Here is a 25283-nt window from a genome sequence, read left to right on the forward strand (position 1 = left end):
TAATAATATGGGCCATTTCTAGGTATGATGATTAGCACAGCCCATTGAATAGTGTTCATTTTTGACAGTTCGCTTGTACTGTTTACATGATCTTAGAAATTTTTTTTACGATTTGCTTCGAGCGAGCGATTTTTGTCGAAAATGAGTTATCCGTTGGATTGTATTCTGTATCACCACTGAATCACACTGCACAAATAAGATTACCGGGTTTGTTCAGAAAATATCAAAAAAATACCAAAACATGGTTGTCCCATCGATTTGGCTCAATGGATGGGACAATCTTGAACAGCGTTTTTCTCGGCTTACTGTTTTTCAACATGGGACTCTTATGCTATTATGGGCAGTCTAGTCGTCCACAAATTTTTCTAAGACCATGTAAACAGTACAAGCGAACTGTCAAGAAAAGTGATGTTAACTGTGTCAGCAAAGAACCTAATAGACCTTTCTACGGCTCATGTACGTACACGTCACATGACACAAATACTACATCACTAGCTAGTGGAAAATAATAAACAAAGGCGGCAAAAGTAAATGGGATTGTTTTCAACCAGGAAACTGCATTAGTGTTCGTGAGACCGGCCGACAAGAACTAAATATATATGCTCTAAGGTAGTGATTCTCAACCTGGGGTCTGCGGACCCCTAGGGGGCCGTGAAGTCGTTGCTGGGGGTCCGCGAAGAAAAATATATTTTCCGAGTGAATATTGAAATTTTAAGTTGTGTTTCCTAACAAACTAAAAATAACATATTGATAGCAAACAAAATCGATGTTTATAGGTTCATGGTATGAAAAAGGTTGAGAACCGCTAAGGTAATAAATTACTCCAGTTAACAGCCGAAATCAAGAGTAAAGAACAAAATGAATGGAGTTATTTTTACATTATTTTGTAACCATAATAAAGAGATATCAAACTTTCAAAAAACACAAATAGTTTAAACTGAGAATGCGCAGGCAGTTTTGAACGAACCACTTCGCCCCACTAAATGGTTTGAAGAAGTAACTTATTCGCTTTTGCGGTTCTGGTTTGTGGATAGAAAATCCCTACTGAAGGAACTGACTCAGAACTTCCCAGAAATAACACACCAACCGCATACGTCGAGGGCTCATCATTTGATACACCATATCTGATGCCAAAACGAACATGCGTTGTTAGTCTGCTAAACACTCTGTTCACTGCGGCGCGGCTGTCATAATGTATCAGACAATAAGCCACATTGAGCGAAACGGAACGGCCAGTTCTCACGACGAGACGTATGCGTTCGATTTCCTACTGGCGGCATTCCGACGGATAACATCTCATCTCATTCCGGATCGCATGTGATATGTGTCATTATGAGGCGTGTAGGGGCCGACGTAACCCGCAGCAGAAGCAGCCAACGCGAAGATCTGACCCCGAGCCGACTGATCTCGAAAGAAAGAAGGAAGGGGAGAAGTCGTAGTTTAGTTCAAGGGATTTCGTTGAGTTTGTCATGCTCGATTCTTTCTCGCGGTTCGCATCGCAGCAATGGCAAAACAGGCACTGCCGACATGTGTTTCCAGTTTGAAACTAATTTTGGAACGATATGAGATCTTGATCGGGGTCATTCGGTATGGGTAGAGAACAAGTGTTTGATGATTGTTTTTTGTGGCTTTACTTGCTGGTTGAGATCACTCGTTAATTTAAATGTCGGTTGCATCGTGAGACTTTTTTCGCTTGAGACTGTTCGTGGCTCGTTTCAAATGTATGCATTTGGGTTTTATTGTTAATTAAACTGCTTTAAAAAATTTAAAAATGCTAACTGGGTTCAATCTTGTTCTGCACAGAAAAAGGCAATAGGGTGGTGGTTGCTGAATGAAGTAATGCTGTCAACTCATAAGGTGATGTATTTTTTAATTATTATTAAAGAGGTTTTAACTTTAAAGTTATTCGCCTTTTTCCGGGTTAGAAAAACTTCTAACCCTGTGTGCGGGATTGGGGATAGAACCCAGGTGAGCTGCGTACAAGGCAATCGATTTACCAACTACGTTATGTCCTCTCCTATGTGGTGATGTTGTAATTCGAATAATGAAAGACTTCCAATACAATTTCAGCAACAGTCAGTATTACATAGTGATGACATTTTTAACTTTCGTGAAAGGGCACCTACAGGAATGACTTTTCTGACAATCCTATTTACCTCCAGATGAGCTACATACCGAGCCGATCAAAATAAAATAGAAACAAACTTATAATGACACGTGTAAAACCAGAAACACGTGTAGTACGTTGCCGGATTCAAGCTGGCAAAAATAAACACACTCGGTTGAAAGCTGACATGAATATTGTACGTTTCAGTCCGGAAACCAATTACAGAGCTCAGTTTTCTAACCACCTGAGTTAGTAGGATTGGCCAACCCATTTCATCTTCATCATCTTCAAACATGTGCCAAGCTTATCACAACAAAGAACAGGAAGTTTTCATCCTTTACCCAGGCTGCCACAATCCAGGTGCTTTAGCCTGGAAAACAAGTTGAGTGAGTTGAGCATATGATTTTTTTTTATTTGTCATAGCATAATAAGACAAAAATTCAAATTCGATCCTACGAACAGGAAAGGAAACCTAACACTTTTCATCTGTTGTTGTTTTTTTTACTCTTTCATGCACTATACGATCCCGGAAAAGGATCAAACAGAAACGTAGGTACATATACGAAAGTAGAAAATTTAATGCATCTCTTCGGAACAGGATTAAAATTCCTGTCAGACCGCGCGCGCAGTGCAGCAAAGTGAAATGGGATTGATGGGATCGTGATCGAGTGAGGAGACAAAAAAAAGGTCTATAATTCGATGAAACTAAAAAGTTAGTGCCAAAAACAGGAAAAACTTGCTCCCTTGATGGAGCACCTGCTTTCGCTTTTCCTGTTCGGTCCTGGTTGAGACGACGAACGACGAGTAAAGTGGTTTCGTTGCCCGGCATAGTGTACAGGGAGGTGATACAGTAAGTGTACAATGTTGTGAAAGCTAATTACGGGTTCGCTTATCAGCTATTATTTATCTTTGGCGAATTCAACGGATTTAATAAGAAGTGAATTTATTGGTTGTCATACGTTTACTTATTGAGTTTATATATCCGCTAAAAGAAAGTCGGTTACAACTTTTTAATCCGAGAAGGCAATAAAAAAAGGAAAGTGAGGGATGAATGACATTTTTTATTTAAAAATAAAAAGAAAATGTCATTTTGGTACAGAAAAGAGACATCTGAATTTGGTGGTTGAGCTGTGGGCAAACGACCTACGTCAATAATGCTGCTATATAGCCTTTACCAGAGGCGTTGTTTATTTTATAAAGGCTCGCAAATCTACCTATCGAACAGTTAGATGGCTACCTATCATGCAAAGTAAACAAACATTCTTCTTTCGGAGAACATGCAAAAAAAGTATTAGTGTTGAGAAAAATAATATTATGGCGAAATATTTCAATCTGCGAAACAAGACACTGCATTAAGTTTATTATACTGTTTTGGGACAATGTAAAAGAAATTACATGAAATAGTATTATGAATAAAGTGCTACAAGCCAACAGTAGATTTTCAATCCTCTCCATATTAATGTATTGTGAAACTCGGTTTGAAGTCACTCAATGTTACAGCAAAAACTATGGGTGCCAGGAACAAAGAAGAGGGCATCATTTTAGGCAGTGTTGCGCATTTCTCTGTACGGGACTCTATAATACCACAGACTCTAGCTTTTACCTGTTATAATGCTGGTCAACATAGTCTTGTTCGTAGATAATATTAACCATGATTTTGAAAATTGTTGAGTGAACGTACACAAATACGATGTGTATAGATATATTGATATACAAAATGAGTTAATTTCGCCTGTTTAATCCTCACACTATCAAGCTGTTTCTTGTTGGAACGACCTAAGTATTAAAAAATGGTTGAAAGTGAACCCCAAATGAATTCTAAATTTTATAGAAAAAAAATAAAATATCAGCATTATAAAACAATATTCCAAAATATTGTTTTATAATGCTGTAAATGCTGTAAATTATACGTCCAATCGTTAAGGATCCCAAATGCCCAAAATTGACTCCCCCCTTCCCCATGTAACAAATTGTCATAAATTTCTTTAATTCTCCCTCCCCTATTACGTAACTAATTCGTTAATTTTTTATTTCTTCAGTAAAAACAAGTTATGTAACGTTCTAGCTTATTCCCTCTCCCCAATATGTCACAGCAGGTCACATTTTGTTATACACAACCCCCGCCCCCTAACAACGATACGTAATTTATGAATGGTCTCTTATTAAACATCGAAACACGCCTGTTATTGAAAGATTTGTGCCTTGCCATGTCGCCTCATAACTTTCCCCATTGGGAAATTAGAATGGAAAGCGAGATGAAACAAAAAGATAGGAAAATGTAAAAGAGCAACATAACTTCCTCCCGAAGGAATAATCCACCCTAATGATAATGCCTGTAGCTCTTTACCAGAGTGGGATAGCAACGATATCCTTGAGTTTCAGCTCTCTGTACGTAGGTATATCAAAAATACAGATATGCAATTGTATTACTGCAGGGCAGTTACATAACAAATAATATGCCTAATTCACAAAGATCACAGGAATAATACTCAGCACGCTGAATAGTAAGTAGCCATGCTGTAATTGAGTTTGCAATGTCCATTTTGTTCCCTGACTAAAAAAACTGCATTGTGCTTGTAAAAATGCGGTGAATCCTTTAAAAAAATCGGATTCGCATCCAGCAGAAAAAAGCAAGTTTGAAAGCAATTTTCAAGCTATGCCAATGGTTGGTATGTTCTGATTCAGTTCATGGGCGAATCTTGTGCTATATGGGTCATTCCACGCGAAGTGATCAAAAAAGATGCAAACTGGGATGGGAAAATGCGGTTTTTTTCTCTTCAAAATGGTGTATCTCAGAATGCGCTCATATTATATTGGGATAATAAGTGTTTTTATGTAAAAATGTCTGAGGAACGCAATGGCATTAAATTTTTCAAAATTAAAATATATGCATTGAGAGAAAAATTAACTTTTAATATTTAACTGAAAAAACACATAGTTGGCAGCACTGCCGACAAAAAATAATATTTTTTCTAGATTTCTTGAACAATTTTCTTCGAAAGCCATCTTGTGGTTTGATTCTAGAGTAAATAGAACCGGAGATATGATCAAAAGAAAATCAATGGTTTTGGCAATTTACCAAAACGGGGGGTGCTCCCATGACCCGAGGGGTGGTTCAATTGTCACAAAAATTTAGGTTTTTATATATTGGCCCTAGATGAACAATACCTCCAAATTCGGTTCAAATCCGTGAAGGTCGATTACACGTGCCTTGATCACTTCGCACTATTTCCCGTAGACTTATACGGAGCAAAACTTTCAATCGCCCATTTGATCGATTTGGTTGTTATTACTCCACAAGCAAATGTTCATGAATTAAAACTACCTGAAAAGGAGCAGTCGCCAGTGATGTCTCCGTACATCCTGAAACGTGCGCGTCAGAAAGGCAATTGAATTTTTCATCTTTGACAGATGAGTATCCAAATCACTTTTTGAGTCTAGCAATTACGGCATTTTTCCAAGCTGTAGAAGCACGCAAAACTTGAAGTGAATAAGCCTCTCGTATGCTGCTCCTATGCGTGACTTTGTTTTAATTATGGCTGTATCGAAGTCACCTGTAGTTTCAATCGTTGGAAATACCCATAAACCCTAGTCGCCATGTCCTCTTCACAGAGGGTCTGGTTTATTGTAGTATTTATGTTCAAGTAACGACATTATACTATGCAAGACCTTTAAAAAGTATAAAAATATAATTTTCCCGCAACTCAACTTACACAACTCCTTTAGTGGGAAAAAACGGGATCAATTCATAATTGTCTGTTTTAGTTATTGTTAGTCCATACTATCATCAGATATTTTGGGTTCTCTTAACTCTTAATGTTATCCACGAAAAAGTTGCACCACAAGTCCTCTGAATGATGCGGAATAACTAAATTTTGTTGAAATATAGCTCAAAGTGTAATGTTGATATTCTGTAAATTTGGTAGATTTGTTTTAAAAATCTACATAATCAGACAGTTTAACCAATCAAACTTTCAGCTCGTACATCGCAAGAATTCAAAACTTTCCCATCGCAAATTTAAAAAAACGACTCGAAGCAGTGAAAGGCCACGGTTTCGAGAGTGGCTGCAGATATAGATTGAATATCGTCGAAAAATGCAAACAAACAATAATTCGAAGCTGACCAGAATAAATTTTGGTCTGGCAAGCAATCTGCAGTGGTGGCACAAACATATCACAAATTGAAGGTTTTTCTTAACCCTAGAACGTTACACTTACTTATCCCACATTGTTATCCACAACCCTAATAAAAATAAATTATACACAAAATTTAACCCATATTGTGCAACGATTCCACATATTGTTTGGATGATACCCTGAACAGGTCGTTAGTCTCTTAAATCATACGATGTTTATTAGGGAAGTTTTTTAAAACCTAATTTGGGAAACAATAATTTCCCCATAGAACTCCAACGATTTCAAACAAAGTAAACAAAGTTTATTCCGTAGCGTCACACTGGCGCCCAAATGACAGAATCGTTAGAGTTCAACGGGTTACTGGAGCGTTGCCAGAAAATTAGTTTATTATCAGATTAAATTTTGGGAAACTTCCCAGTTAAGCTCAACCGGAATGCTGGCTGGTTCTAATTCGTATTCCGGCTCCAGTAACACAACCGATTCTAGTTCTAGTGTCCGCCGGGCGAGGTGGCTGTCAATCCGTCGTCGGAAGTAAGCGAATATGTGATCCACTCGTTTGCCCGGCTTTCTCAAACATTGGGGCTATGCATAGTACGCGCAAAAGCGAATCAACACCAGCCCTCTGGCAACCCTATACCATCATATGGAGTTTGACAGCGACCAACGTATATGGGTCGTTGTAGCTATAAAGCCCCAAACAAAGAATTATGTTCGGCTCTATACACGATATTCAAGCATTCCACACGATGTTTTGCATCTTGTGGGATGATTTAATACCATATTATTCAGAAAATCGACATTTGGTAACTAATTATATTACTAATTACTAATCATTCGATTCAAAATTAATGTTTTGATTTTCATGGCAGTAATGCTGGCTGTAAAGAGTCGTCGTCCTTGACAGGGGGCTGATCAACACAAATGAACACTTCGGATGAATCTATGACATTTCGACGAGTTTTGATTCGAACCAACAACGTTCAGTACTATGTTCAGTTGGCAGGGATGCCACATCTGAAGACATGTCTTTATTTTGAAAACATTTGTAGTGATGTTAAGGCATTTTTACTTGTTGAACACGGGTCACATAAACGAGGCGCGAATGTCAGTTTTTGGTGACGTCATTGAAATCGTTAAGATGACAGATTTTCGGAAAGGCAATTGACAATATTTAAGGTCTTACGGCGGAAATTCACGGATTATTCGTACGTAAATTATACCATATTACACTAGACACGGTGAATAATAAGTGAATCTATGTGATTATTAGCGCAAATTGTAAATTTGCATACCATAGAAAACCTATCTAACCGTAATTTCCACTTCTCAGCATCCCAGACGTCGGCATAGCTTTCTCGTTATCTACCAGGTGCCGATCAAGCGTTAGTAGCAAACAATGTATGACGCCGACGATTTCAAAGACGCCCGCTCGTCGAATGTTTGTACTCTATTTTCTGTAATTAAATGTGAGGACATTAGAAAATGTACCCATTGATTATAGTTACTACATTCATAGCTAGGCGGACACAAAAGTCGAAAAACTGGCAGCTCTTATTCCAGAAAGAAAACATCAAAAATGTTTATTTTCGTTTCCCTATACTAGATTAGGATTGTCGCTGGCATCAGTGGTAGGAACATCATTGTTTTGATCCCGGTATATAACTGTCAAATGGGCCAAATAGAAAAAAGCAAAAAAAATCCTCTATTCGTGATCTAACGCTAGATGTCGACCGCCAGAGGGCACGGAAGTGCAATGATGATGTTTTTATTTTCATCTGTCAAAACACATTGGACAGTAAATTCTGAATTTTTAAAATTCAATCAATATTATAATTAAATGTTATTTCTTCTAATGAAAAGTAATATTGATGAAGAAAATATGTTTCCTACCTCTGAAAAATATCCAGATGGTAAATTTCTTGTTACTTCACTCATATTTGTTCTTCCGGTTTCAATTTATACTAAAATGAAATTCAGAGATGGAAATTTCGATAGAAAACACGATGGTGGGCAAAAATCACTGGATTAAAGAGTGCAGTTGTTGGCAGTCGAGGTTTTCCACTGATAAATCCAATTTCTAGATAAACATTTTCCATATCGAAAACAACCAACCTAACCTCAACAACACAAAAATAATTCCGGATCTCAATAATTCGCAATAAAATATTGAGTTCAACTGAATGTTTTGGTGTCAAACGAAAGAACGAGTGTTTTCATATCACCTGTAATCAAGCTTTTTGTGAAACTATGTGATATTTATTTTAAAACAATTAAAATAGAACAACCATCCTATATCATCAATGCAAGAAAATCTTTTAATCATCATTTGACTAGTACCAAAAATGAAATCTAGTTGGCGCATCGAGCGAAAAAGTTTCACGTTTGAGAGCCAATCGTCGTTTCATAGCGACTAATCATTTTGGTGTAGCCAGCAAAACAATGGCCATTCGTGGCCGGTGTATTTTCATTACATAGAATGCACAAATTGTCTAAACCTGCATTGAATTTTAATAAGTTTTCATTTCTTTGTGCGGCATTTACAAAATCTTTCATTTCATAACAATAACAGTCGAAAATTTACACCGAGAAAAATCGTCATATTGAATCTATTGATTTCACGCATGACTTTTTGCAATTTGTAGCAGCACATCAAAATTATCTGTCACGCATAAATATCATGTGAAAAGTATTGAAATTGCCGTGCCGTAAATCAAAATTATAATAGTATGCCACATAGAAATTTGATTCATAGCCAATTTCACATTATTTTTCGGTCTGCCTCTCGTTTTTTCTGCTGAAAATTTTATGCATGTCTTGTATGCATAAACATTACAGCAGTATAAAAGAGACGGAAATAAAAAAATATGCAAACTCTGTATTTCACCAATTTGAACATTTGTTGTTGCAAACAAGCTAAATTTTTCTGCGTGTACCAAGAATGTGGACCGAAGACTTTTACCAGATAGACGTGCGCCACCTTGACAGATATATACCGAAAACAAAACAAACATGTTTCGAAGCGAAAACAATGGGAACACCAGCGACAATCCTAATCTAGTGTTCTGTATCTACTGTTCCGGCATTTGACATGTTCAATTGGCTCAGTTCACTGTCTCCATCTAACTATGAATACAGGAACTATACTGTTCATTAGTGCATAGGGCTGCCACCTACGGCAAGGTATTCGCCCGGCGATTTTTAGTGACCGAGGTTAAGCGTTAAGAGAAACATGAGTAAACGTTGAAAATTGATAGAAATTGGAATGCAAGCGATCGCTCAACATTCTAGAGCACTTAATTCCGTTTTTATTAAAGGGTTTCCGATCAAAAATTGATCCAACAAGAATGTGTTTAAATCAGTCAAACTTTTTTTCAAGCATCGAACATATTTCTTTTGAAAGTACAGTTAATAAAAGAATGAAGAAAAAGTATTCACTCAAGCTTCCTTTTTAGCGAACGAGAATTGCCGGTGCATTGGTTTGACTCCTTTCATCAAGTTTTGCACAGCCTCCTTGGTCACTATCCTCACCGTACAACGCCAGTTTACATTGAACTGCATCTCTTTCGCGTCTTCTAGAGGTTCCGCCACAGTCTCAATTACAAATATATGCAAAATGACCGTTAAAGCTGACGAAGCATTTTTTTTTCGAGTGTTATGTCTGTTAATCTGTGTTATAAGGTAGACACGGGAAGGCTCGAGAAGGAGCATCGGGAGCAGTTTGTCGAGGAGCATCTGAAGTTGGTTGGAAAGAAAAGCTAAAAAAGCGGTACATCCTATAGTCGGATGAGATTAAGGTTAACATAGTTGAAAACTGATGGAAAACAATAGGTTCGATGTTCAGTGAACCGTAAACAACAAAACATGGAAAACTAGGCATAAACTGTGGTATAAAAACTGATCAAAAGTAAATAATTCGTTCGCAGGAAAATTTGTATCCTGAAGAATTCGTACATCTGCGCATTTAAAATTTAAAGTTGGCAGGAGGAACTAATTTTTGAGAACCGGCAATATTTTTCCCATTTTTTATGCTGAAAGGCTCCTATATCGGAGAGTTTTATTCCGATATTTACGCTTGAAGTTTATATCCGATTTTTACATTTTAATAAATACGAAGCATGTTTTGTTCTTTCAAGTTTTATTGATTTTCGGTTACGCGATCATGCAAAACCACCGAAGACAACGGTTCCAATACTCAGTCTACTTTCTGCTGCGGCCCGTACCAGTTTTATGAGTAGATGGCATATTACGGAAAATCTATGATCGGAAACTGCTAAGAAAAACTTCTCTACGGAAAAGAAATACCACTAACTGAACCCCGAGCGGTAGTCAAATTTGTGGCTGTTGTTCAGGCCAAAATGGAAACTGTAAAAACTGTGTCTCGCAGCTGAAACTCAGCAGTCGGCATCATTGGCGAGGAAGCAGTTGGGAAAAATAACTGGTTCACACTCGTAACCCGTCAGTGCAAGAGGCAAAGAAGAACATCTAATTGTGAGCACAAAGGTAGCATTAACAGTCTCTAATATTTAGGGACCATCCATAAATGACGTAGCATTATATGGGGGAGGGGGGAGTTTTGTATTTTGTGATGATGTGAGACGACAGGGGGTGGGGGGGGGGGGGTAGGTGGTCATGTCATGTTACGTAGCTTTTTTAAAGGGGAATAGGGGTTGACCTGATGTCACGACAATCTTACCCGTTTCATCTAACTAACATCGTTTTTGATTTTTTTTTAATTTTTTACGGGGACAACGAGGGGTGTGAGGGTTACCGTCAAGCTACGTAATTATCAGGGGGGTATATAGAATTTTGTGACGAAATGCTACGATGGGGGAGGGGGGGTGTTAAAAATCACTCAAAAAATGCTACGTCATTTATGGATCATCCCTTATTTAACGGTAAGCGTGACCGCTTCTCTTTCCCGTGGGCTTGGGCTCAATCCCAGCCTAGGTCGTTGAGATTTTCTGAGGCGAAAAATCTTGGATCACGTCTCCCACACACACAAAAATAATGAAATTTAAACGACATGTAAATCAATATGAATGTAAACATACAAAGATTGAATCAAAACTTTGGTTAAAAATTACGTTAAAATCAATGCACTCAATTGGAGCATCAAAAAGTATACAATGTTACACTTCCATTCGTGTAATATTACATGTCATTCATTTTACAGCAATAAGCATGTAAAAATACATTGAAGTGCATTGGTTTTCCGTTTGAAGAAACTGTAATTTTCAATCCACGTGTAGAATTATAACAAAATTCGTTGAAGAAAGCACGACAAGTCGTGTGGATTTTTAGTAGAACTTAATTTTACATTTATATTCATGCTCCAAATATGTGCATGAAAATAAACTTAAAATTACAAGATATTTTTTTCTGTGCAGTAAATCCATCCGGTCAGTGTGTTTATGGACAAAATATCTAGAGTGATAGACACTCAGTGTGAACAGAGGACGACGGAAAAAATATGAATAAATGAAAACAAAAAAATCTTTAAAAATGCCATTGTTTTGTTAAGCTATCGCATTGAGCTGCATAAATGCATAAATGAATTATTTAAAAAATGCGAAACTAGATTAGACAAACTCCCTGTTTTAGTAAGAATAAATGAAAAAGACGTCAAATTTATACTGTTTAAAGACTGAACTACCGATTGCATAAACTAATAATGGCTAATACTAATAAATATCTTGAAAATATCAACACTTCAGTTTACGTCCTGTGAAGTGAACATGTGGCATTGAAATTATTTCCGTACACACCAAAATCTTCCCATTCAACAGTTTGTTCTTCCCACTGCACTGCACTGCGACACCATTTGTTCAACGTTGATGAGGTCAACTTACTTAATTTACTCCCCCTATCCGTCAGTTCGAATGTCTTGCCGCACTTCGAAATGAGCACTAATTAATACCGACGAAAGATTGTTCCCGAGTAGATAGATATGATGCTTTTCCAAGAAGCTACAAGAAACAGAAAAAAATGCAGTGCAGAGAACCAGATCAAATTGTACACATGGATTCTCCTGTCAAAACCAAAATGCGCTGCCATTTTCACTCGGGAATTCCGATGAAATTTACAACCGTACACATCTGGATTTAGCAGCCGAAATAATCCAACCTAGCCAAACGAGCCGAAACGTTCGCAGTTACCAGGCAAATATCGATCCTGGAGAAACCCCCTCTTCCATATGGGGAAGAATCATAGAAAACAATAGAAACTACAAACGATGCCACAGCTTCAACAACAGTTGCGACCTGAGTATGTTGCTGTGAAAGTGTTCAATTTGTAGTTCCATTCGAAAATTTCTTTCCCCATCCCCACCGAATGGAGGAGAAAATTTATGAATGCTAATGGTTCAGTTTGCCAACCCTCCCGGGAGTGTTGAACGGGGTATCACTTTTCCCCGCACCATGAACCGCTTCCGGAGTTGGTCAAGCAAACGCTGTTTGGAATATGGATGCTGACGATGGAATGCTGGCGATTTTTTTTTCTTTCGAGAAAAACGATTTGGACAGTGCCGGGGTTATTACTTGTACACAAAGCTACTCGTATCTCGCAATAAATGTATATAGAAATATATTTGGCAAGGAATTTAGTCCGGCAGCAGAGGAAAAACGGAAATATGAGTGTTTTACTTGCGGAAAATGGTTGAAGCAGGGTCGGTTGCACTCGTTGCAACCGACAATTTGGAACGAATATATTTTCCCACGGAATTTCATCCGAAAGTGCTGGTTGACACCGGTTTTGAGAATGAATAATTGTCACGTCGGGTAAATAGGTCACCGGGTTTCTCGAAATTAAAGCAATTGGTTTGAGAGCAACTACAGGTTTTGACATTTAGAAATGAGTTTCGTTCCTTTGATTTATTTTGAAAAAATATGAAAGGAAGGAAGTCTTATTAATTATGAATCTGCGGTTGCAAATGAATCCCAGGCTCACCATATGACTCAGATAACACAAAGAACTATAAGCACAACAGACGCTCGCGGTTTTTTTTCCTCTTCAAATCATCTGGCCATCCCGAGGATCCAATCTTTTCGCCCGTCAGGAAGCACAGGAAGCAGATTTTGCGGTAAATCATTAACAACACCAGCAAGCAGATTACGCGTACCATCTGCGTTCCCGCGTGTTTGTTCCATCCATAACTACAATGCATTGATGTCCAGACAAGGGCACTCTCTCACTTCGCTTCAGCAGAATAGAAGAGCGGAAAAACACACATTGTTCGCTGATTCCCTGCCTGTTGCATTGCCTGGCTCGGCTTTGCTGGATGGCTAATGTCGGTCGTCAAGCACTTCCAATAAAGCGGAGGAAGAAGGATGATGATGATGCTACCGAAGAAAATGTTCTTTTCTTCAGCGAGACGAGCGACGAGAAAAGATTGAAGGAAGCCTATTTCTTGAGGATCTTCCTCCACGGTACTTATGATTCGTTTCTCATGCTGTCTCGGCGCAACAGCTTGAGGAGGCATAAAGAACCGCAGCAAAACGGGACAGAAGGTTCCTCCCGATCCGACACGAAAGATCGGTAGCTCCGTACAACATAATACACGATGGACCCGCGCAGATGTTCCAGGTTCCATATCTTCCTTTGTGCTCCGTTCTGGAGAATTGGATTGGAGAACAAAAGTGCGATTTTGTCTTCTTTTGTGAGAAAGTACAGAATTGGACTTTTATATAAATGATGAATAGCATTCGATAAACAAATAGAATAAATCATGCTCAGTGCATTCAGACGCATCGATGGATGGAAGGATTCGGTAAAAGTGTGGAAAGTGAAATCCGTCACGTCACTCGATTGCGTTGCGACACAATCAAAAAAAGGAGAGAGTGATGCAGCTGGATTCTTTGTCCCTGTGTACACATCCCCAGCAACCGATGGGATTAAATCATTTGGCCAAACCGAAAATCCCTCACACTCGAGTCACGCTCGATCTTGGTCCAACAGTCAGTCGGTCGTGTCACTGCGATTAATTTCTTATTATGGTACCTGGGTAGTAAACCTTTCTCGAGCTAAAGGTGTGCGCTGCCGCCGTAGCTCGCATTAACATGCGCAACAGGCTTCAGTCTCAGTTTGCACCTGGCGTCCACGAAGCATAACCCGATCCCAATTTAAATTGTACGCACAACTGCGGCAGCAGCAACAGCGGGCCATTAAGCCCGAACTCAGCGAGAAGGGAAAAATTATCATATCGAGACAACGGAGTGAAAAAAATAGGCGTCAGGGGTGTAGCAGAGGGAGGGGTTGGGCGAGAGTGTCTTTTGGTAGTGAATTTAATGAAAGATTTTTTTAATTAATGCAGCTCTTTAAATTAGTAGTGAACAGTTTCGATAATCTTGTCAATTAAACTGATTATTTTTATATACCAATTAATGGTAACCAATTCATCATTCCTAAGCCATCTATCAGTACGTGACAAAGCGAATCGCTTGCAATTGGGAAGTGATTTAATCTTGTATTCAACTTACTGGATTTTTTTTTTAAATTCTAGATAAAAAGTCGTCATGATTGATGTTTCTTTTGACAACGGACCACAATTCCTCCTCCGCTGCCTCGTTCATTAATGGAGTACCGTGTTGGTATACTACCCACTCAGATCTCGGTACCGAGAGAAATCGTGCTGCCAGGGAACTCTCGGTTGGAGTAGGGTAGATAACCGCCGGATAATATTCAAGTAGATCTCGGATATTATCCGCGTAACGGTGTTGGGAGAAATTCCTTCGTCGGGAAACTTTCAGTCAGAGTAGGGTGAATTCACCGCTGGGAACTATCCGAGTAGATCGTGGCAAAGCTGGGAGCTGAATGACTTACGGAAATAAGAGCTAAATTGCTCATGGAATCAGTAGAAAAACTCTAGTAAGAGAACTGCGGAGAGAAAAACAGCATTTTTGGCAACGTATGCACCGGCATTGTATGGCAACACGTCCAATGTTATAAGGATAGGCAATGTTCGATTGGATTCGTTTTTTGACAGCTAAACGCGAATCCAATCAATCCAAAATGGAGGCTCCGCAGTTCTCTTTCTAGAGTTTTTCTAGGAATCAGCATCTAAACGGCTCACTGGGACGAGAACTAGATGGCGGCATAGCAAATGGAGATAGTGAATAGTCAAGAGCTAAATCGAAGCTCAATGGACGAGTCATTTCATGTTTCATAAGAGGCCCCAAGATAGAGCAGAAAAAAGAAGTGCGATGAAAGTGAGTCGTGAGTCTCACACAGTGGCAATACACTACATGCTTTTAAAGACCTTTAAACCTTACTAAAACCCGTTGGAAACCCCATCTGATGGGCTCAAGTATAACTCAGCTCCCTTAAAAAGACCATAAATGTGGTTGGTGGCAAACAACCCAACCAAAAAACATCAAAAAATGGTCTCAATAATGCTTAAATACACCAAAATGTGGCTTTTGTTGGGATCTATTGGATCATGGTGGTGGAGATATTTTTATAGGTTAATCCTATTTCAAACACTATCAAAACAACAATACTGTGTGGGTGAATTGGTGTCATGAACCAGGCACAGCACGACAACCGGACTTCGCCGAGTGAGCCCATATCACAACCCAGTGCCGGTATACCAAATCATCCGGTAATCCTTTTGGCAACTTCAAATCACAGACTCATTTTCAGTGGATGCACATGACATCGTTCCAGAGATTCACGACAACCTCCTTTCTACCAATACACTGCCCGCGAAGCTCCTTCGTTGGAGTTAACGAACGACACCACATCGGCCACAGTTACGGAGCTGAAGCACTGAGCAATATCACATATCTCCCTACAAGGTTAAGAGGGACTTGGAGCTCTAGGAGGCGCAAACCTCTATTCCGGTATAAAATACCCAGGTCGTGACAATTGCAGTAAATCATCCAATGACAACTACACCACCTCCCGGCTCACACTCGTTTTACAGTGGATTATAAATGGCACCGATAGCTGTTGGGAGGATCTACAGCTGATAATCGTCCAACTTCAACCAATATGCTTGGCTCTTCAAGAAACATACATTCGGGCCAAGACTAATCCCGGACCGTAGCTCGGTAATCGGTGTTCGTGGGAGACTAGAAGCGGAGATAACATTTTCAGACCTTCGGCCTCGGAGTCCGGATTGACATTTAATCAGCACCGATGCAACTCGATACAGAGCCGTGGCACGAACCATATTCTAACCAGTAAGATGTACGGTGGTCTCTGTCTACATTCCTGAAAAAGGGCGCAATATCGGTACAAAACTGAAGAACATGCTGGAGTAAATAGATACCCCCGTCTTGGTGACTTCAACGCCCATCTTTCGCCTTGAGAATCTGACAGCAGCGATCAGCGAGACAACTAAATTGTTGAAATCATGAACAAATGCAGTGCTGACGAAAGCTTCACCTATGTTCGAGGCCAATACTTTTCGGTCCTATCTATCTGTTTGCTCCGCGGACCTCGTTCTTGCAGACCCCGGAAATAGCAACCACCTTCCAATTCAGATAACTTACGATCGTTACCAGCCACTACTCACATTCAGTGCTAACTATCCGAGAGTGCAGATTGGGTCACCTACGAGGAGGCAATCATGGACTCTATACAAGCGACCAAAGAATGGCCAAACTCGTCCAAGTTGCTGAGCGATGCATTCCTCGTACAAGTAGCAAGCCGCCATCTCGAGTCTCCAATTGGTGGAATCCTACATCGCGGAGAAGTACTCCGAGTGCTGAAAAAGACCCCCACTGACGCGCTCTAGGATTCCTTAAAATAATCTATGGGATTCCTTGAAATAAACCTCCTTAAAACTACACAAAAATATATCGAGAATACAGAGGCACAAATCTCTCAGAACTAGCGCGCTTCCACAGAACTTGGGGCAGACCCTGGATCATGAGAAGTCCGAACACCGACACCAACACCTACCCGGTTCAATACGAGTTAGCTAAACTGCGAAAACATGATAAACCAACGATTTCCGAACTATCCTCCCATTCAGATCTACACTGGCGCGTTCAAGCTCGAAAAAATGGCCGGAGTGGGGGTCTGCGAAACAGGAGCTGGCCTGGCCTGCCTCCGCCTACCCCAAGTTATTCCGTTTTGTTGACAGAACCTGAGGTCGCATAGAAATTAGAGGGGGTACCGACTACCATTCCATTTCACTTCTTGGGCCGTTAATAAATTACGTAACGCAAAATCCTAAATTACGTAACGTAAAATCCTCAGTAAAAATATCTTTCGTAACGTTCTAGCCTCTTATGTTCCATTTTGTCATACCCTCCCTCCCTAAAAGTGGTACGTCATTTATCAATGGCCCCTTGTCAGTCTTGTTCGCCCTGAAAACCGAACCGTTATTCCATCCTTATATTTAGGCTATTAAGAGCACTTGAGACTCGGTTATTGCGAAATCAGCAAGGGCGGAGAAGCGGGCTCATCGGCAGCTCGTTGGATATAGTCACCCTTCGGCGAATATCGTCTCCGACTTCAAGGCAAAAGCTATGGCTCACTCACAGCTACTAGAAGAACCCACCCGATTACCTCAAAAATTCAGCAGGACCTGCATGATGAACCGGCCGGAAGCTCGAGCAGATAACCCTCTCTCGTCTACGCGTTGGACACCCAAAGATAACCCACATGGTGTAGTAAATAAAGGCTTGCCGCGGAACATCTTCTGATCGATTGTTCTGAGTTTCAATATCTCCGGAACCACCACCAACTAATTCAATTCGAAACATTCTAGTTAACGATCCAAGTCATGGGACCCTTATTTAATTTTTGATAGATGCTAACATTCTCAAGAATATATAGAAACCCCCACAGGCCCGTCGGAAGATCGGGGTTCCGGGCCTATTCTAGACTTAGTCACATCAATTCCTTGGGAATGACTAAACGTGGTTTCAAATGGATAGTCCGGAGGTGAGGTGAACAGGTTTAATTTTTTGTTGTTATCACGACGCTGAATCCCTCTGTATAATGACTCGCCATTTCTATCGTTTGTTTACCATTTATCTGTCAGTTTCATTCCAATCGAGTATAAGACCTGTCAAAAGCACTCAATTGGAAGAAAATCGCTTCGAATCCTTCTCGAACGAGGGCCACTGACAGGTCTCGATTGGAATGACACTGACAGATAAATAGTAAACAAAAGATAGATAGAATACTGTCTCCATATATTCACGGACTGAAACATAGGGGCTCGCTCTAGCGTATAGAGTACGTTCCAATCTGAAACAGTGTTAGTGCAATCGGCGATTTGTTTTCCTCCACCTGCCATAACGTTATGATAGGTTGAGGAAAACAAATGGAAAATAACTTTTCGGTCGAATTATTGTCGGGATGGAGCTTGAACAACCGGTATTGTACGTGCCTGGTATGAGTAGTGTGTAGTGTGTAGTAGTGTGTGTCAAATGATTTTCCTAGAACTTTATTGACTTGTTTGATGTCTACCCGATCAGAAAGAAATAACAAGATTATAACAGAACGCAATTTTTGTTACATATTGTGTTATAAATTAGGTCTCGTTAGTAGTTAAAATAACAGAAATTTATAACAAGTAGCAATGCGAGATATAGTTTTGAAATATTTCTGTTATGTGTTTCTGATCGGGTAGGACTCCAACACAGTTACAATGTGTATATACATCTATGTATACGCGATGTGTACGATTCTTCATCTGATTTAACCTCATTTGGCAAAAATTACACCCAATTTAACCTCAATTTCGCACTAACACAACTGTGCATAGATTAGTCAATTGAGTAATGTCTGTACACATTGCAACTGTGTCGGTGTTCTAGACGTCAAATAAGCCAATTGTATCCCATTACTTTGACATGTCTTTACCCGAGGCACTATGTGTCAAACTAATGGGCCTAGCATATGTAAGAGCGAGATAATAAACCATCAGTGTTAGCAGCGGCATGTGACCTCTAGTAGTTATAATCAGAGATGATTGTATAGAGATGCGCGAAGACTGAAGCCAAAAGTTCCAATCGAACCCAAAACAACGGTTCCAAACGGGCAATGTAAACAAATATGGCGGATTTAGGAAGTAACTCGTGGGGAGTATTGAGACTGAAATAAAAAAGTATGTAATTATGTTTACATACGAAGAGTGTAAACTTTATATACATACATACTAAATAACTTTCACGATAATAATAAAGTACGAATAAATTTAAACACAGTTTTCTCCTATTATCGAGATATTCGTCATAAATATCAATTTTGAATGACATCAGCAAAGTGCCAACTGTGCCACAATGTTGCTATTACTCATCAACTGTATTTTCGATATATCCTCTCTAGTGCAGCGAAAACCATGTACATGGGCTCAGTTACGTGAATCAAGGCGTTTTAGAGTTGCATGATTGAGTATTTTATGAAATATTTCTTAAAAGAAATTCGTCAAGCTTTCATTAAAACAACAAGTCACTTACTGTTTACACAAAACTCCTGGTTGTCAAAACATGCAGACAAATAATTTGGTAAACCTTGCAGCCAAATTCACTGTATTTCTCTCCGCGTGTCTTTATATTTAAAACATCGTCTTTGGTTATAATCTCTCTTATTCAGAGCCGATCTCTTCACCCTCGCTTAACTTTTAAACCAGGTTCACCAGTACGTTTAAACCGGGTTTAATAGTTTTCACTTTTCTATTAAGCCTAATCTAATCTAATTTGAGTATTCAAGCCAATTCTCCAGAAATTGTTTCATTGAGAATATTTTTTACTACGGACGCTTTATTCACAGACTAGCGAAGTGTCAAAAATTGCAGCCAAACGAACTGTCAAAAAATGCAGTCAAACGAACATGATGGGTTTGAACTACAAACACTTTATATAACAGACTAGCGGAGAGAAAAACAGTAAAACTAGCAACCATGGATGTTAACTGGCATCACGGAAGCTCCCATAAGCTTTGCATGGGCTTCCTCTTGCACTTCCCCTCTCAAAACCCTCATGCTCGTTTGGCTGCACTTTTTGGCAGTCCGTTTGGCTGCAGTTTTTGAAAATTCGCTAGCCTGTGTATAAAGTGTCTGTAGTTTGAACTAAGATAAGACGTGACAATAGGGAAGGGGGGGGGGCATTTTTGTTCCAATTTTACGGCAGAATGGAACTTGGCTGATTCTGACTTTTTGCACCGTAGGCAATGTTACTGCAGGGATAGTGAAATGATGTTTGGCAGTGTTGCTAATATTTCTAGGAAGAGATTGTCATTACTTTTGACAAATACAATTATTATCGTTAGTAAAAAAAAAGTAAAAATGACTAAATATAACAGAAATTGGGCGGCAAAGTGAAACAAGTATTTATCATGCATTTACCGTATACGTGGTTGATAAACTTTTATAAAAATAAGACAGAAACCAAACCATAATCTAAAATTTTTCAAAAAATGGCTTCATCAAAACATATTAAACATCCATGACATGGAAAAACGGTTCCCTTCATCATTATAGTGGATTTAAGATACAAAATACTACAAGCATAAAATAAATTAACAAGACTCCATTTTCATTAATAAAAATAGCAACACTGTTCGGAAGATTTCGGCAGAGTAAAAATATGCGAAAACAAGATTGTCGAAGAAAAAATAAGAAGTCGATTGTCACGTCTTCTCTTAGGCTTTGAGAGGGGAAGTATAGGAGGAAGCCCACCCGATCAGAAGAGCATAACAAAACAATAACACTATTATAACTATGGTTGATATTTGTAACAACTGGAGTTATATTTAGATAACGGAATTGAAAGTGGATTGCGGACAGTTTTCTTTACTATCAATATTATAACATAATCTATTATGAGACCATCAATTTATGAATTTATCGTTTGTTACTAGGTCACTGTCATTAGATGATTATATTTAATACAGTTCTCTCACAGAGGACGTATACTTTTGGAGAAAAAATATATCTAAATTAGTTTTAACTTTGATAAAATCATATCAAATTTTGTTACAAATTTGTTACCATTAGCCAGGTTTTTGTTTTATTTTTTGTTATTTTAACAATTAACCAGCCGGATTTATAACATGTTCTGTTTCAAAATATTTTTGAAATAAATAACTCCAGGTGTTATAAATTAGTTATGTCCTTCTGATCGGGAATGCAAAGCTTATGCCCAGTTAAACTCATTCCGGAACCGGTTCGGATTTCTGAATGGAGTCATTATGGATTCCAAATCAAATGCAACAACCGATTCCGACTCAGAATCGGTTGTTGCATTTGATTTGGAATCCATACTGACTCCATTCAGGATTCCGAATTAAATTCCAAATGGTTTGACCGGGTGGGATCTTTCGTGATGCCAGTTTACATCCATGGTTGTTGTAGTTTTACTGTTTTTGTCTCCGCTTGTAAGTCAAATTAAATACAAGTACAAAACCAACATATTGGCAACAGTGTTGTTATTAATTTCAACAAAATAAAAAGAGGTTGTTTTGCTAGAAAAAAACAGACAGTTGGCGAATCCCTTCCTTAGGTTAAAGTATCCGTTAGGTCGAGTAGTCGTTTGAATAGTCACTGGCACTTCGTTGTCAATCGGGTTGTCAAAAATTGATCGAGTCTTTAAATTTTTATGCATCGCACACAGAATTCAGCATCAACTGTCGCATCAATCTAACCTCGTATGAACCAGATTATATGAAATGAATGAAACACCGATTGCGCGATAATTGTTTTAGTTTCACTTCTACCGCACGCTGAGTCACAGTACTCGTAATAAGGAGAAGCATAATGAATAAAATAATAATTTTCCTAGAAATAAATTAAGCGTAAATCATACTGCAAATATTTCAAACATGTTTCCATCGTTGTTAACATATTGAAAGTACTGCTTTTTCGTCAGACATATGCGAATTAGAATGATTTAATGCCTCATGGAACATTGCAAGCTGGCGTCATCTGAGTGAAAATACTCGAAAAACTTACAGCTTAGCGAACTTATTTACGTGGTGTTAGAATTCGAACCAAGCTTCTTGTACTGGGTTGTATCGAATATTTTCTAAATCCAAGTAAACAAACTCTCTCAACTGTTAGAAAAGTGAGGTTATATATTTTCATGCAACGTTCTTAACAGTGCGAAACCGCGTACACTATTAGCATATCCCCTGTATTCAAACGCTTACTTTCAGATCCAACAGAAATAGCCATTAAAATCCAGCTTTCGAGTTTTCACAATGGATTAAAATTGTTTATAGCTAACGGCCAAAATCATCTATTTTTCTACAGATGAGAAATACAGAATCCAACTTTATTTAGATCAAAATTATGTTTTTTTTTTGAATTCCGGAAATCTAGTTCTTTTCTCACAAGCAGTGCAAAATTAGTTCTTTGTTATAACACTCCCTGAGGACAAAATTTTGTAAACAAACATTTTGTGCTGAAAGGTACAATACTTACTTTAATAAGTTGAGCTTAACGATTCGATTTCATCTATCAGTGTATGGTAGCCGACTTAACCACCACATTTTAAGTCCAAAAAAGGAAACCTACCGTCTATATGGCGATCAAGTCGCCAGTCATATACTGAAGAAATAAATTCGAAATATCAAACCAAACTTATTAAAGTAGCGTTGTTAGAAGAAAAACAACCAGCACCCCTCCAACCAATCGCCAGGCCACGCTTCTGCCGCACTAAGCACCAGTCGATCGAAATGCAGCGGGAAGCCTTTCAAACCGGACCGGACACACACACGTGTTGGCAGGCAGTGATGGTGCCCCCCGGGAAAGCCTCGACAAAAGAACAACCGATCGTAATTGCCGGGTGGCAGTCATCAGGCAGCAGCAAAAAAGGCTATCCTTTAACTTGATGTTTTTTGTTCCTGTCTCTTTTTTTTAATATTTTGAGGTCCTAAAACCAGAGCCCGAAGCAATCAGGGAAACGCGCGCGATCGGCAGCTGGCACGAATTCCTGCAGAGTGCCGTCCTTAATGCATTCCAAGACAAGCTAAATTTCGTTCGAAATCTTTTCTAGCGCAAGCTGGGTTGCCTTTCTGGCTTAGCCGGTAGAATGATCGTTGAAAATAGATGGAAAATTGACCTGCTTCATGTGGATCGGGGGAAAAAAAGGAGACTGCGTAAAAGATTTGTTCTGATTCCTGACATAAAAAGAGAGAAATACATCTGCGTGGGTTCGGTTTTTCGAAGATAAACGACAACTGTTGCTCTCGAGGGTGCAACAGGCACTCGGAATGCAATCTGTGCTTTGTACCGTAAAAAGTACAGTTCTCTGTGATGTTCAGCAATTTTTGCTGAACCAGCGAGTAGAATAGAATGCGCCCGGCGGGAATCACGTGATCCGATATCGTAACGATCTTGCTATACATCTAGCGATAATGACTGCTGCAACTGGCTAATTTTGACACTCCCACACGCTTTCGACGAATTCGGTGATTTATGATAATTTCGTCACAGCAGCGCTTGCCAGTGTTTAAAAGAACTCGGTCCCCAAACAACATAAAACGATTTTCTAATTCATGCCTATCAAAACATCCGTTGACGTTAATTGTCGGCCAAGATCGGCACGGCGACGTTACGTGGCGTGATCCTACGCTGCACGGGCAGCAGCACGTGAGAATGCGCGTAACTCACTGCACTGAGAGGATCTATTAATCTTCATTAGTTGAACCTTAGCTAGATAATTGCTTGCGTCGGAGTTTTTGGGTGATCTAACGTCAAAATTAAAACAATCGACAATTTACCCCAAACTAGCATGAAGTCTACCAGCTCGAAAGTGCAGAGCTTGGCGGCAGTCGCAATCTCGCACCGAATTATTAGTAAACATACGAAGTGAGCACGAGCTGAGTGGGGGGCGACTGGCCTGACAAGAACCACCTGTTTCTCCAGACCTGGCGCGACGACCGATGCGGAACTGGACTCATTGTAATGCGATCCGAGTTTGCTTGCAGACCGCGGCCGGGTGGGCACACAAGAGCCGCACACTTCGCCGGTTGTTTTGGTTCGTTGCGTTCACTATGGATCTGGCGGTGCCTGTTTCAAAGCCGGGGAGAGTGTTGATGACGGATTTTTGTTTTCGTCGGAAGGGTTGCTGCACTTTTACTTGCCGAGACGGTCGACGGTGTGTGTTTTATGGGAATGTGCATCTTGTTACCAAATTGGATAACACGGTGTGGGTTTCACGACCGTTGAACCTTTGAGGGGGAATGTGTGATTTTTCGCTGGGGTTATTTTTTCTCTTTGGAACAACGAGAGACCAACAGTCGAACGTTTAATTGCATTATAGAAATTTTCCATGTTAGGTGAAACGAGTAGGTTAACTATTCTACATTTATGGCATTTTCGTTTGTAACTGTGAACTACACCGGTGTAGTCGGCGATAGACTCATTCAATACACCCAAGTTATTGTCAGTCAGTTTTTGCACTACACCGCTGTTAACACCAAGAAAAAACAAAAAGGCTTAGCTCAATACAAAACGCGGTTTGCAAGTCAATCTGTAAATTTTTTTTAACATATTTATCTGTCAACCTTTATTTTCAAGTACAGAATTCCAAATGCAAACTCTCTTCTTCTCCAGTGTAGTGTCATTAAGGTAAAATTCTTGAAGCGATCTCATGCATGAACAGCTGCTATTATTCTGGTTTGCTGTATACTCCGTTTGAACTCAATTTACCCTTTAAAATTTCTCCTAAAAGCGAAGTAAAACAGCACAAGCACAAGATGCCAGCCCATCACAGTCAAAGTAAAAGCATAAAAAATCACCTCGAAGCTCCACAGTCTGTAATTTTATATTCCACAACTCTTTCCACGCACGTCGCCGTTGTAATACTTCCCTCCCCTTAACCCCCGAAAGAGGACCTCTTCTGTCGAAAAGCAAAACAAGCACCGGCAGCAGAGCCCCGAGTGGCTGACAGTCGAAATTTTAATATCACCTGCCCTGAGTTTTTTTTTTTGTTATTGCTCGACGTAAATATTCTTCAACTTGGCGAACCGGGTCGGACCGACCCCTTTGCTACAGAGCAGCTATTATAAGGTTGTGACCGAGCCAGTGCCAGCCAGCGGCTAAAGGGCACATTCTCAATCTGCTGAAATTCTGCCCGCT

General features: G+C 39.5%; 1 protein-coding gene across 1 annotated transcript in view; it reads right to left on the reverse strand.

Annotated features, from left to right (window-relative positions):
- The window catches only part of LOC131696181 (neurogenic protein big brain-like), a gene marked incomplete at its 3' end in the record, with an annotated part of 81078 nt that overhangs the window by 25565 nt on the left and 30230 nt on the right, over positions 1-25283 (reverse strand). The window lies entirely within an intron of this gene.

This window comes from Topomyia yanbarensis, unplaced genomic scaffold, assembly GCF_030247195.1.
Source record: "Topomyia yanbarensis strain Yona2022 unplaced genomic scaffold, ASM3024719v1 HiC_scaffold_85, whole genome shotgun sequence".
In the NCBI taxonomy this organism is placed as follows: domain Eukaryota; kingdom Metazoa; phylum Arthropoda; class Insecta; order Diptera; family Culicidae; genus Topomyia; species Topomyia yanbarensis.